This window comes from Onychomys torridus, chromosome 15 (genome assembly GCF_903995425.1).
Source record: "Onychomys torridus chromosome 15, mOncTor1.1, whole genome shotgun sequence".
In the NCBI taxonomy this organism is placed as follows: Eukaryota; Metazoa; Chordata; class Mammalia; order Rodentia; family Cricetidae; genus Onychomys; species Onychomys torridus.
This window is the reverse complement of record NC_050457.1, coordinates 72799336-72813102: the sequence shown is the minus strand read 5'-3', so window position 1 is coordinate 72813102 and position 13767 is coordinate 72799336. Positions and strand designations below refer to the sequence as shown.

The 13767-nt window shown below is 41.6% G+C and overlaps 1 pseudogene; it reads right to left on the bottom strand.

The window, feature by feature from the left end:
* Positions 1–455: 455 nt before the first annotated feature.
* Positions 456–3672, bottom strand: LOC118596196 (annotated as a pseudogene).
* Between the last annotated feature and the right edge of the window lie 10095 nt (positions 3673–13767).

Here is a 13767-nt window from a genome sequence, read left to right as displayed (position 1 = left end):
TTAAGATTACATGAGTAGCAGAATGAGGTGGCTGGGATGGGATGCTGTCTACAGGATGCTGTGTGATGTGTGGCATCAGACAAGGACTGTCCAGGGTGCTTTGTGTAGTGATGGGAGCAGTCTTCACCTGACTGCCCTGTATGGTAGCTACTAGCAGCGTGTGATGCTGATAACTGAGTTGATAACTGAGTTACTAGAGCAGCTGAAGCACTTGGCTTAATTTGCCGAAATTGATAAAATTTAAAATGTACATTTGTTCAGAATTGTCTGTTTAAGAATCACCATGCTTGAACACATCAGTTAAATGGAAATAGTATAACTTAAGGAGTATTTAGTAGGTTTATATGTGTGCTTTAGAAAACATGCAACTGAGGCCCTTTAAAAACGTTTCATACTCATTCAATGGAAGGATTTGTTTTTTTAATAAGAGATTGATCTTTATTCAAAACTCTGATCTACCAAGTTAGCATTTTTCCACCAACTCGGGGAGCAGAGACCTTCACAGGCTTCACAATCTTTTGTTTAGATGCTGCTTTGGTGGGGGCCTTGGCAGCAGCATTCTTTTCTTTTGAATGTATTCCGTCTGTCCCTTTTTGCCTTTTCTTCTGTAAAGGACAGTCCAGTTTATCTGCCAAGGATTCCTTTTGGAAAGGAATGCAGACTCGCATTTTGCATTAAGAAACTAGAAAACCTTCCCGTTGGTCTCGGCGTATTGCGGCCCATGTCCAGGGTAGATCTTGTACCCGCTGAAACTGCACAGCTCGACCTTCATGGTGAAAGCTGCCGGCCGGCTGGCTGGAGGAAAAATTCAATGGAAGAATTTAAAGGCTTATATTTTGCTTTGAAAAGTATAATCAAAAAGCAACAATATAATACAAGTTGGCAATCAATTAATTAGAGCAAAACAGCATAGGCAGGCACAGTTACAGGCAAGTGCCAGGCCAAGAGTTGATTTGAAGATGTGGCCTTGCTGGAGATGTGTTGTTGTTGTAGGAAGTGTGTCACTGGGAGTGAGCTTTGAAGTTCCAGATGCTCAAACTAGGCCCAGCGTGGCTCACTTTCTCTTTCTCCTGCCTTCGGATCTGGATGTAGAACTCTTAGCTACTACTCCAGCACCATGTCTGTCTGCATGTCACTATGTTTCCCACCATGATGACAATGGTCTGAACCTCTGAACTATAAGCCAGCTCCAATTAAATGTTTCCCTTTAGAGGAGTTGCTGTGGTCATGGTGTCTCTTCACAGCAATACCCTAACTTAGACACAGATGGAATTAACTCAAGCAACATGGACAGACAGGGAGGAGTAGACCAAAGACTCAACCAAAAATGGGTATAAGGCAACAAGAAATATGGCAGATGACAGACCAATGTAAATCCATACATCATGAACTATTCAATTTGTCAATCACAAAACATCCAATTTGACTAAGAAAAACATGAACAGATGTTCTTTGTCCTTTACAGCAGCAGAAAGTGGACCTTCCATATCACTGATGACCTCCACAGAATGTGGTCTCCTTTGAGTCTCAAAAGTAGGCTAGGTTAGTGATAAGATTGTGTCCCCAGGGCTGCTGAGAATATTCAGCAGGTGAGTGCTTTGGTGTACACATTGTGACATAGCAGTTGTCATTTGGGTGGTCCACTCACTAGATCAGTTTTAGCCTTTTCATCCTGCATCAACTTGGACATTGAAGATCTCCTAGTCCAAATGGGAATATTTGTCAGATCATGTGACTGTGGATGTGTGTCATTACTACAGAACTCTGAGCTAAGGAGATCATGGTTGTTGGTCATGGCTGCTGATCATGCTTGTTGATCATGTTTGTTGATCATGGCTGTTGCTTGATCTACTCCAGTCTCCCATTCCCATTCCTCTCCTCCCAACCCCTTCTTCCCACTTCCCCTTCTATCCTTCTCCTCCACATCCTCCTTCCTCTTTCTACAGCACAGTTTATATATTTCTATTTCTTTCTTGGGACAGAATCTCATGCAGCTCAAGCTGGCCTTGAACTAACTAGTTAACTGAGTTTGACCTTGAACTTCTAAAGTTTAAGCCTCCTGTCCCACCTACTCCACCCAAGTGCTGGGATTAGAGCTGTATACCACTATGCTCAGTTTATGAAGTGCTGGGATTAGAGCTGTATACCACTATGCTCAGTTTTTGAAGTGCTGGGCATAGAACACAAGGTTTCTCTCATGTAGGATTTCACACATGTCAGGCAGGTTCTCTACCAACTGATCCACAGTCTCATCATTTACATATTTCAAAGTTATAAGAATTAGTGTTATTTGCAAGTTAAGAAGATAGATTGCTTGTGAGTGGTAGCTTCCTTCCTTAGAGTTCTTCAGGATATATCAAGAAAATTTCCTTCTGTAAAAAATTTAAAATGCTTAATGTAGAAAACTTTAAAATTGTGTGAAGGGAGATGAAGGACCTGTGGCTTCTCTCTCTCTGATTAATCACTGCAGTGCTGTCCCATTTTCTTCAGAGATCATTAAGCACCAAAGTTCTTGCAGGACAACTCTGGTGCCATGTGTGCTCTGCCTCTTGATAGCTCTGATATAGCTCTTGGGTCCACCATTATATCAAAGCTATTAACTCCATTCATATTAATTTTTGCTACAAATATAAGCAGATGCCTCTTGGTATTTGGTTCTCCATTTTTTAAAATTTATTATATTTGTGTTTTAATTTTACACATCAGCCATGGGTTCCCCTGTCCTCCCCGCTCCCGCCCCAACTCCCACCTTCCCCCTAGCCCCTCTCCTCCATTCCCATCTCCTCCAGGGCCAAGACTCCTCTGGGGATATTGAGAAAGAGGAGGGACTGTAAGAGTGTGAAGTGTTGAGACCAAGATTGGAAAAGCACAGGGATAAATAGCCAAACAAATGGAAGCACATGAATTATGAACCAAAGGCTGTGGAGCCCCCAGCTGGATCAGGCCCTCTGGATAAGTGAGACAATTGAATAGCTTGAACTGTTTGGGAGACACCCAGGCAGTGGGACCCGGACCTGTCCTTAGTGCATGAACTGGCTGTTTGGAACCTTGGGCTTACACAGGGACACTTTGCTCCCCATTTTATTTTAAGAGCACACATTTAGTTTTTATAAATTGTCCTAGCCCATGGCACTTCCTTCTTGCACCTCTGCTATTGATCTTTTACTTATTAACATGTCTGAAGAATTTAAAGCGTATAAAATAAATTCTTGGAAATTTCATGGGAATAAGAATTTTGCAAATCACTTTTAGAATTCACTGATTCATTTAACAATATTGATGCATGCCAAAGACCTGGGATGAGTACTGTGAGAGCTTCATAGGAGACTGTGGTCTGTCAATAGTCAAGTTGAGACAAAAAAGATTCAGCATTGAGATATAATGCCAGGCATATCATTAAATGTGCCAAATTAGAGCTTCCAAAAGCATATTCTTCATCTGACCTCCAGAGATCTAAAGTTCCCCCCTTTTTTGCCATGTAAGTGGCCAACATTATTTCCTGTTTTAGTATTATATATCAGGAGTAATGTGATTTTTGTCTCTTATAAGAAAAATAAGATTTCAAATGTATTTTATTTAGTCTTAAAATGTATTTCCAAACACATTTTTCAAAATGAAATTAACAATGTTTAGATTTAAAAGACTTACCTCATAAAAATAGTTTTTTGCAGAGATCCTCAGCCAGGCCACAGGTGGAGCTCCAGGTGTCCAACTGTCGACAAAGAGGAGGGACTGTAAGAGCGTGAATTGTTGAGACCAAGATTGCAAAAAGCACAGATAGCCAAATGAATGGAAGCACATGAATTGTGAACCAACAGCTGTGGAGCCCCCAGCTGGAGCAGGCCCTCTGGATAAGTGAGACTATTGAATAGCTTGAACTGTTTGGGAGGCATCCAGGCTATGGGACCGGGATCTGTCCTTAGTGCATGAGCTGGCTATTTGGAACCTTGGGCTTATGCAGGGACACATGCTCAGCCTGGAAGAAGGGGACTGGACCTGCCTGTACTGAATCCACCAGGTTTAAATTAATCCCCAGGGGAGTCTTGGCCTTGGAGGAGATGGGAATGGAGGAGAGGGGCTTGTGGGAAGGTGGGGCGGGGGCGGGAGGGGGGAGGACAGGGGAACCCATGGCTGATGTGTAAAATTAAAACACAAATATAATAATAATAAAAAATACTTTTTTGAAACATCATATGTGAGCACTGTACCCCTCCACTCCTTCTCTTTCATTTATCCCCCATCACAAATTCATGGTCCCTAATGATTAATGTTACATGTGCATGCATATATGTCATATATACTTTACTGAGTCCATTTTGCTTTTCTATGTGTACATGTGTCCAGGGATGACCATTTGGGATTGGACAGCCTGTATGGGGGCTAGTCCCTGAGAGAAACTGATTCTTCTCCTCTCAGTAGCCATTGACTGCCTGTAGGTCTTTATCTAGTGGTGGGAACGTGAAATTTTCCCTGCTTAGGCATATCAATTGCTGTTGTCATTTTGCTGGTCTTGTTCAGGGAACCATATTGTTGAGTGCTCATGGGTGCATTTCCCCTGGCATGTCTAGGGAACACTATCTAACAGTAGATGTTCTGGACTTGGATCTTACACTATCTCTGGCCCCTATTCTGTGATTTTCTCTGAGCTTTATGAGCTCAGGAGCTGCTCTGTGGATGTATCATTTGGGTTTGTATACTCCATAGTCATTTATTCTCTGGATTTTGACCAGTGTGTATCTCTAGAATAATCTCCATCTGCTTCATAAAGAAGCTTCTTTGATTCTTTGATGAGGATGAGAGCTATATGTGGTGATACTTTGTGCTCTAACAAAGTTTGCCTGGAGATCAGAGTGTGGAGCTAGCCACTAGAGGCCAGGCTGTGGTGGCTCACACCTTTAATCCCAGCATTTTGAATCTCATGCCTTTGATCTCAGTAATTGGGAGGCACAAGCCTTCAATCCTAGCACTTGGGAGGAGGAGACAGGAAGTGATATGGCTGGGTGGAGAGAGGAGCTTGGCCTTTTTGGTCTGAGGATTCAGTAGAGGTAGTTGAGGTAGCTGTGGCTTGCTCCTTTGTCTCTCTGATCTTTCAGCATTTACCCCAATATCTGAGTCCAGGTTTTTACTATTAAGACCAATCATGCTATAGCTGCATTTACCTGTGGTTATGGGGATAGGAGGATGAACATTTGGAAAGCGGAAGTCATATTGATCTAGGAAAATGGCAGCAATAGGTTCTCCTCTCAGGCCTACTACCTCTTCAGCCCTGCATAATTGGCTCAGTTTACAGGACCAGACATGGAGTCCATTATTTTGTGCAGGATTAAGTCCGGTGAGATAGCAGGTGGTCACCCCCACGATACAGGTACCACTAAGTCACCACCGAGGACATCTTGTTAGTACCATTATTACGGTTATAGCTGGGTAGGACTGCTGGTTGGCCTTTTCCTTTGGCAACTTGCACATTATCTTCAAACTCTATTAGAGCCGGTCCTCAGCGAGATTGCTTCCAGGTCATTTCCTATTGGATTCCTCCAAGTTCTGTGTTTGAAGTATGCAATATCTTAAGCAATAGATATTCCTTCCTTCAAATTCCATTTTCTGAATATTATGATTATAGTAGCAATGAACATGGCTGAGCAAGTATCTGTGGAGTAGGAGGTGGAGCTTTTGGGGTATATGCTAAGGAGTGATATAGTTGACTCACATTGTAGATTTACTTTCAGCCTTTTGAGAATTTTCTCAGTGACTTCCATAGTGCCTGCACCAGTTTCTAATCCTACCAACAGTAAGTGAGGGTTACCCTTCCCACATATCCTAGCCAGTAGTTTTCGTTAGTTGTTTTCTTTATTTTAGTTATTTTGACTGTTGTAAGATGAAATCTCAGAGTAGTTTCAATATACGACTCCCTAATTGCTAAAGATGTTGAAAAATTGTCGGGCGGTGGTGGCACACACCTTTAATCCCAGCACTCAGGAGGCAGAGGCGGGCAGACCTTTGTGAGTTCGAGGCCAGCCTGGTCTACAGAGCAAGATCCAGGAAAGGCGCAAAGCTATACAGAGAAACCCTGCCTTAAAACAAAACAAAACAAAAGAAAACAAAAAGATATTGAAGAATCCTAGAAATGATCAACAGTTTTAGCAAACTGAGTAGAAAATCAACTTACAAAACCAATAGCCTTTCTACATACCACCAACAAACATGCTGAAAAATAAAGCACAGAAACATTGCCACAAAATAACCTTTTAAAAAATCTAGGAATAAATCTAACTAGGGAGGGAAAAGATGCTACAATTGAAACTTAGATTCTCTGAAGAGCTTTTAGGAATTGAAGAGGACATCACATGCTCACAGATTTGTAGAATTAATATTATGATAGATGGCCATTCTATCAAATGCTACTTGTAGATTTGATGCAATTGCAACAAAAATCCCCACAGCGTTCTTCACAGAAATAGAAAAAAAATCTCAAAGTTTACATGGGACCACAGAAGGCTCTGGACACCCAAAGACAATCTTCAGCAAAAAGAGCAATGCTGCGAGAATTCTCACTCCAGGTTTCAAGACATTACAGAGCTATAGTGATAAAAACGATACGGCACTACACCAACGTGAGTATTTAGACCAATGGAACAAAATGGAAGACCTAAACATGAATAAATGTAACTACAGCCATCTGTTATATGACAAAAATGCCAAGATACATGTCACCAAATGGTGCAGGGAAAACTAGATGTCCACATGGAGGAGACTGCAATTAGATCAGTGTCTGTTATCTTGTACAAAAATCAACTCAGAAGAGATTAAAAAAAAATCTTATCATGAATCTCACAACCCTGGGACTGCTAGGAGAAAACATAAGCAATGTCCTACCTGGTATAAATGATTGTAGGAAAGGACTTGCTGAATAGAATTCTTCTTGTTCAGGAATTAAAGACAACATGACAAATGATAACTCATCAAACTGAAAAGCTTTTATACAGCAATGGAGAACATTGAGAGAAGAGTAATCCCACAGAATAGGTGAGAATCTTGCCAGCTATATATCTGACAGAAGATTAATATCCAAAATATGTAAAGAACTAAAAAAAAGTCAAAAAAGTGAGTCAATTAAAAATAGGCTATGGATCTGAACAGAGTTCTCAAAAGTAAAATTAGCTAAGAAATATCTCAAAAAACTGTTGCCTTAGAAATTACCTTTTATTTTTAAGAAAAGAGTAAGCTAGATGTGCCGGCACAGGCCTGTAGTTCTTGCAGCCAGGAGGCTGAGGTAGCACAATTGCAAGTTTGAGGTCTCTCTGGGATACAGAATGAGTTCAAGGCTAGCCTAGGCAAGTTAGAATGACCCAATCTCAAGCAAAAAGAGTGAAAATTTAGACTCTAATAGAGGTCAGTGATAGACAGCTGTGTTGCGTAAAGATCCAGGTTCAGTTTTTACAAGATATAGAGATAGAGGTAGATTAGATAGATAGATAGATAGATAGATATTGATAGATAGATAGATAGATATTGATAGATAGATAGATAGATAGATAGATAGATGATAGATAGATAAATAGATAGATGATAGATAGATAGAAAGAAAGAAAGAAAGAAAAGAAAGAAAGAAAGGAAAGAAAGAAAGAAAGGAAGAAAGAAAATAGAGACTAGATTTACTAAGTGGAAGAAATTCAAGTTTTATTTGCTTTTTATTGAGATGTACTAGTTGTCTCACAGATGGAAGTCTACTGCCAGTTTGCTGCATGTGTGGGCTCACTCAGCGAGCCTAGAAACGTTTGTGCCAGTATTTATCTCTCACTGTAGGAAAGACCTTGTCTGGGAGGAGGAGGAGGAACATCTTTAATCTGTCAAACTTACTTGATGCAATTATTAGCTAAATAAAGATAGGCTTTCTTCTTGATGGAACATAAATATGAATTTGAGTCCTTGTTGTCCCTGAACATTGTTTGTGATGGATGAAAAGATCAGGCAGTTAGTTATCTTATAGTCACCATGCACGTCAGGTGCTTGCAGTTTCTTGGGACTCAAAGTCTAGGTGAGAGGTCAAAGAGCATGACTATGCTTGTCATACTTTTGCAAAGAAAAATCCATTCAGTTTTGAGTGTGGATGTGTACACTTCACAGTAGAGTTCATGCATTGGGAGTTCATTCTCTTGTTTCTAAACAGAAGGGGAATGAAAACAGAAAAATGACAAGCAACCAGAGCATGGATGCTCCAGATATCTGCTCTTTTAACAGTGGGTATGAGGCTATGCCAGGTTTTATGCATGTGTCTGGGATCCCAAGGTCAACAAGATGACAGATACTACAGTAATTTATTGTGACCTTAACCAATGGGGGAAACAGGTTGATGTCACCTAGATGAGTCATGTATGTCATTGGTTCCTCAGGACAGTTGTGATGGATGCTCTTGTGTGTCACAGTGCCTTACTTGTACCCTGTCTTTTTCCCTACACCCATCCATCATCCAACAACCTGCTGTTATGGAATATTTGTACACTGTATGAAAGTATAGTGCTTGATTGGTTTACTAAAGAGCTGAATGGTCAATAGCTAAGCAGGAAAAGGTTAGCTGGGATTTCTGGGTACAGAGAGGACTCCAGGAAGAAGAAAGGCCAAGAAGCTAGCCAGATGTGGAATGAGTTGGACATATGGAATGGGACAGAGGTAAAAGCCACATGGTAGAATGCAGATTAATAAAAATATAGGCTAAGTTATAAGAGCTAGTTAAAAATAAGCCTAAGCTTTCATAATTCATAAGAAGTCTCCATGTCATTATTTGGGAGCTGGTTGGCCAGACATAAAAAGACTCATTAAAGCCCACTTTCCAGCTTTCTGGATGGGTGTTCAACACACTGAGCTCTGTTGCTAACTTGCAGATACACTACCCTGTGAATACTTATCTGTACACCCAGTAAAAGGAGAATACCTCATCAAACTGTCACCACCTCATGAGCTTTTCACCCTCTTTTGTCATCCTGCTGGTCTGTTGGATCAGCTCATTGGTCTGAGAATGCAATCAGGGCAGGAATTGCTCCGGCTTCTCCTCACTGGATAAATAGTTTTGTTGCTTTATTTATTTTTGACATTACCAGAGCAATTTACCACAAACTGGTAGCTTAAAGTAACATAGATTTATTCTTTTACAACTCTGGAGGTTGGAGTTTTGTGTATATCTCTCTGGACTAACACCATGGAGCCCTCTGCATTCTCTCCTGTGGGTTCTATAGGGTACAGTGAGTCCTTGCCTTTCTGACTTTCAGGGCTATCTGTACCTCTAGTATGAGCTACTTTCCTTGACTCCATCTTCAAAGCCATGGATATCACACATCTTTCTCTGATTAGACTGGGACATGTTCTGTTTTATGAGCCATGTAATAAAATATTCCTGCCTGGATGTTCCAGGAGAGTCTTCCTGTCTCATAGCCCCTTATCCTGTAATGGATGATGGGGATAGATGCAGAGAACATCTTTGCAGATATGTTGGTCATAACCACTTCAAACAGCACTTTGTTTATGATTATGTTCCTTTTGTTCTAGGCTTTTATTGCCACTCAATTTGTATTTCCACACCCCATACCCCAGACATGGCTGACTCAACAATACATTCTTCCATCAAAGCTGACTGTTTGTCTGCTGGTGTCTGGGCCAGTGTCCTGCTCTTCATCCTCAGGAAAGATATCTCATCTTCTTAGAGTCCAGAACAGTGAGGCAGGATAGATTACACATAACAAGGAAGGGTTACATGCAAAACAGAGAAGGACAAGTAAAGAAAGGCGAGTCAGAAAACATTTTCTCGGAAGCACTATTTAATCATTACTATAAGCTCACAGACAGCACTCTGCTTCCTTGACAGAAGAGCAAAGATCAGTTTGATCATTCACCATGATCTCCAAGAGTCACTTGGAAGCAAATTCTGTTTTTCCCTTTTGTTTCCAAGATGATTTATTTCAAGTGACCCCAAGCTATAAAACAGATGGAAGTTGAAATGCACTGCCAAGTCTGGCCTGTCCCCCTTGTTCTTTGAACATGTCAGGAGCTTGCATTTCCTGTCTCTGCATTTATTATTGTCCCTTTATCACAGAGAGCCATTGGCCAAGCCTCTCTTCTCTTCCAGGGATCTGCTTCTCCACAGCAATGTGCTCTATATTTCCTTGGCACAGAATTACCTGTTTTACAATAATATGCTGGGGATGTCTTTCTGTATTCTGCAAATGTGTTGCTCTGATTGGTTGATAAATAAAACGCTGATTGGTCAGTAGCCAGGAGGAGGTATAGTATAAGCAGGATAAGGAGAGAGGAGAATGCTGGGAAGTAGAAGGCTGAGTTAGGAGATGCTGCCAGCTGCCTCAGCCACAGCTGCCACTGCCACCACCACCACCACCATGAGAAATAAGATGTAAAGATACCAGTAAGCCATGAGCCATGTGGCAAGGTATAGATTTATAGAAATGGGTTAATTTAAGATATAAGAACTAGATAGCCATAAGCCTGCCACGGCCATACAGTTTATAACTAATATAAGTCTCTGTGTGTTTACTTGGGTCTGAGTGGCTGCAGACCCCAGCGGGACTGGAGAAATTCCAACTACAATAATCTCATTGGTGTCATGCAGTGTGTTCACTGGGGAGGTGCAGAGTCAAAATCTACCTGCAGCCCTGTCCTACATATGTGTCTTAAGTTACAGTCCACAGAACCAGGCATTGAATGAGACACATTTCACCATCCTCTCTGGCACGTAGAATGAACATTATGATGAACAACCAATCAATCAGTCTATAAACATCTATATCTGTTTATATGTGTCAGGGTCCTGTGCTGCTGTTCCCTTTGGGGGAGGGGGCCAAGTAGGTGCAGAGTCAAACCACACAGACTCCGGGAGAATGTCAAAACAACAAGCTCAGTTGATTCAAGAAAAGGCAAGCCCTATCTACTCTCCACTCTGACCTAGGAGAAGGTCTGATGAAGATGCATCTGCTGGTGAGACATGGCTCTCTCTCATTGGTCCAGGTCATCTCCAGATCATGTCTCAGTTGCTGTTGCTAAGACCCTTAGGCAGACCCAGATTGGCTCTTAGAAAGTATCTTTTTTTACTAGTTTGGGCCAGCTGGCCCTCAAGCCTGTTAGGGATGAGTCATACCACATTTATATATTCATTCACTTATCATCTATTATTTTCCTGGTTGTTATGACCAAATAGTCTCGCTCACTACTCTGTTGCTGTGCTGAAACACTAACTGAAACCAATTTGGGGAGGAAAGTGTGTATTTCAGCTTGCAGGTTATAGTCCATGACTAAGGTAAGCCAGTACCAGAACCGAAGGCAGGAACCTGAAGACAGGAACAGAAGCAGAGGCCATAGAGGAATGCTTTTTACTGTCTTGTTTAGCTGGCTTTCATATACCACCCAAGAGCACTTATCCAGGGGTGGCGCCACCCACAGTGGGCGGAACTCTCTTACATTAATCAAGAAAATGAACCACACACTTACCTGTAGGCCTACCTAATGGAGAAATTTTCTCCATTGATGTTCTTCTTCCCAGGTGACTCTAATGTGTGTCAAAATGACACAAACTAACCAGGACACTAAATATCTGACAAACAGGAACTGGAGGAAGAATGTGTTTGGGCTTAATGTTTGGCAGATACAATCCAACATGGCAGGGGATATACTGGTGGAAAAATAGGGCAGCCAGTCACTTGACATCTCCAGTCAGGAAGCAAAGAGTGACAGACAATTATCCTCAACTCATTTTTTTTTCATGTGCTTCACGCTTCAAATTGTACAAAGGTGCCACCTTCCTTTAGGATGGGTCTTCCCCTTTCAGTGAGACCAGTTGCCATAATCCCTCATGAACTTGCAGAGAAACTCTAATCATTGGTGATTCTAGGTCCTCCAAAATTGATTTTTCATATCTATCATCCATCTATTATCTGTTGGTAATGGACCTGTCTGCCTACCTCTTACCTACCTGTCTGTCTTCTATCTATGTCACCTTAGTGCATCTTAACAATATCTCCCTCTAAGTAAACACACTGTGGTCTGTATCCGAATCATCTCCTCCCAAGGCTCCAGCACTGGAAATTGGCTCCTGGTTGGTGCTATTTAAGGATGTTCTAGAAGCCGTGGAAGGGAAAATGTCACTGCAAAATTGTTGACATGGGGATGTTCAATTCCAGGCTCTTCCTCTGTTTCCAATCTCTAATAGGTGAAGACAATTTCCATCACAGAAGCCAAACACATGAGAACAAACAACGTAGGCTGGTCCCTCTAAAACCACGAAACAAAGCAAATTCTTCTCCCTTGAAGCTGTGTAGGCATTGTTTCACAGCAATGATAAAATGAAGACAGGAAGTTGGTACTAGAGAAGTGGGGTTACTGCTGTGACTGACTCTGACCGTGTGGTTCTTAGACTGTTCGTAATGGCTTATGGGAGTAGTTCAGAACAGTGTGAAGATAAGGACCAGAGAGGCCCTGCAGTGCTGCATGCAGAGCTTAATGTGTGATACAAGTGGGAACATAGGTCCAAATGCTTGCAGGAATGTGGACACTGAGTCCTGTTCTCACTAGTTTTTGTATAAGAACAAGAACTCGATTAGGAATTTAACTAGATTCCATTCCTGTTATACCCTCATAAATAGTTCACCTACATTTTTGTCCTTGCCCTGAAACTTTGTGGGAGGCTGAGATTAAAAGTCACAGAAGAATTAATTTGGCTGAAGAAAGTCCAAAATAACATTCAGACTAAGAAATACGTATTCCTGGCTGCTTTTAGTCTGGTTTACAGCAGAACAAGTTACAGAAAGTGGAGCAGAAAGATGATTTGAACAAAACAAAACAAAAAACAAACCTCCTACCTGCTAGAAAAGCAATAGATTAAGAGTTGAGGCAAGGACACTCCAGCCAAGGAAGTAGGTCATCTTTCCTCTAAATCCAATCCTCCAGGTTCACCCCACCTCTGTGGCAGACCTCTGCTACTGCTCCCCCTTCCTCTCTTCTCCTGTCTCCAGTGGATCATGAAGAACTTCTCCTTCAGCCTTTCCCTTCACTCACCATCCCAGCCCAACTCCAGCAGGCATCCCCTAGGATTCATCGTTTGAGGTTCCTTGTCTCACAACGTCCCGTCAGGGCCTTTCCTCATTTTATTTTATGTTTGTTTATATAGATTTTTCCCTCTCTTTATCCTACAACTACTTAGTGTAGGCATTCGTTGTGGCATCTATTTTAGTGTTTTTATGGGATTCTTGAGTGTGCAAACTAGTGGGTCTCTGTCTCTCAGGTTTGTGTGTGTGTGTGTGTGTGTGTGTGTGTGTGTGCATGCGTGCACGCACAGGTGCATGCTCACATGCACACACTCATGTATTTTCTTGGACTCTTTTCCTTCTGTTTGTTTGTTTTGTCCCATTCAGATTTATTAGAATTTGTTTTATCTTATTATGCTTTCTTTTATTATTATTCCTTAGATGCCTCTTTGTTTTCTAGCAAGAGACAGAAATGGGGTGGATCTGGATGGGAGGGGAGGTGGGGAGGAACTAGAAGGAGTAGAGGAAGGGGAAACCATCATAGGATATATTATGTGAGGGGGAAAAACTATTTTCAATAAAAGGAAGAAGAAAGAGCCGAGGTGAGGAAGCTGTGTTGTTAAAGATATTAGCATCATGAAGCAGAACGCAAGTGCTTGGTACTGGGATGTCTTTACGGTGTCTCAGGAATTGACAAGAATGCACCTACCATGGCTACAGGACATGTAAATGTGAAGCCACTTGA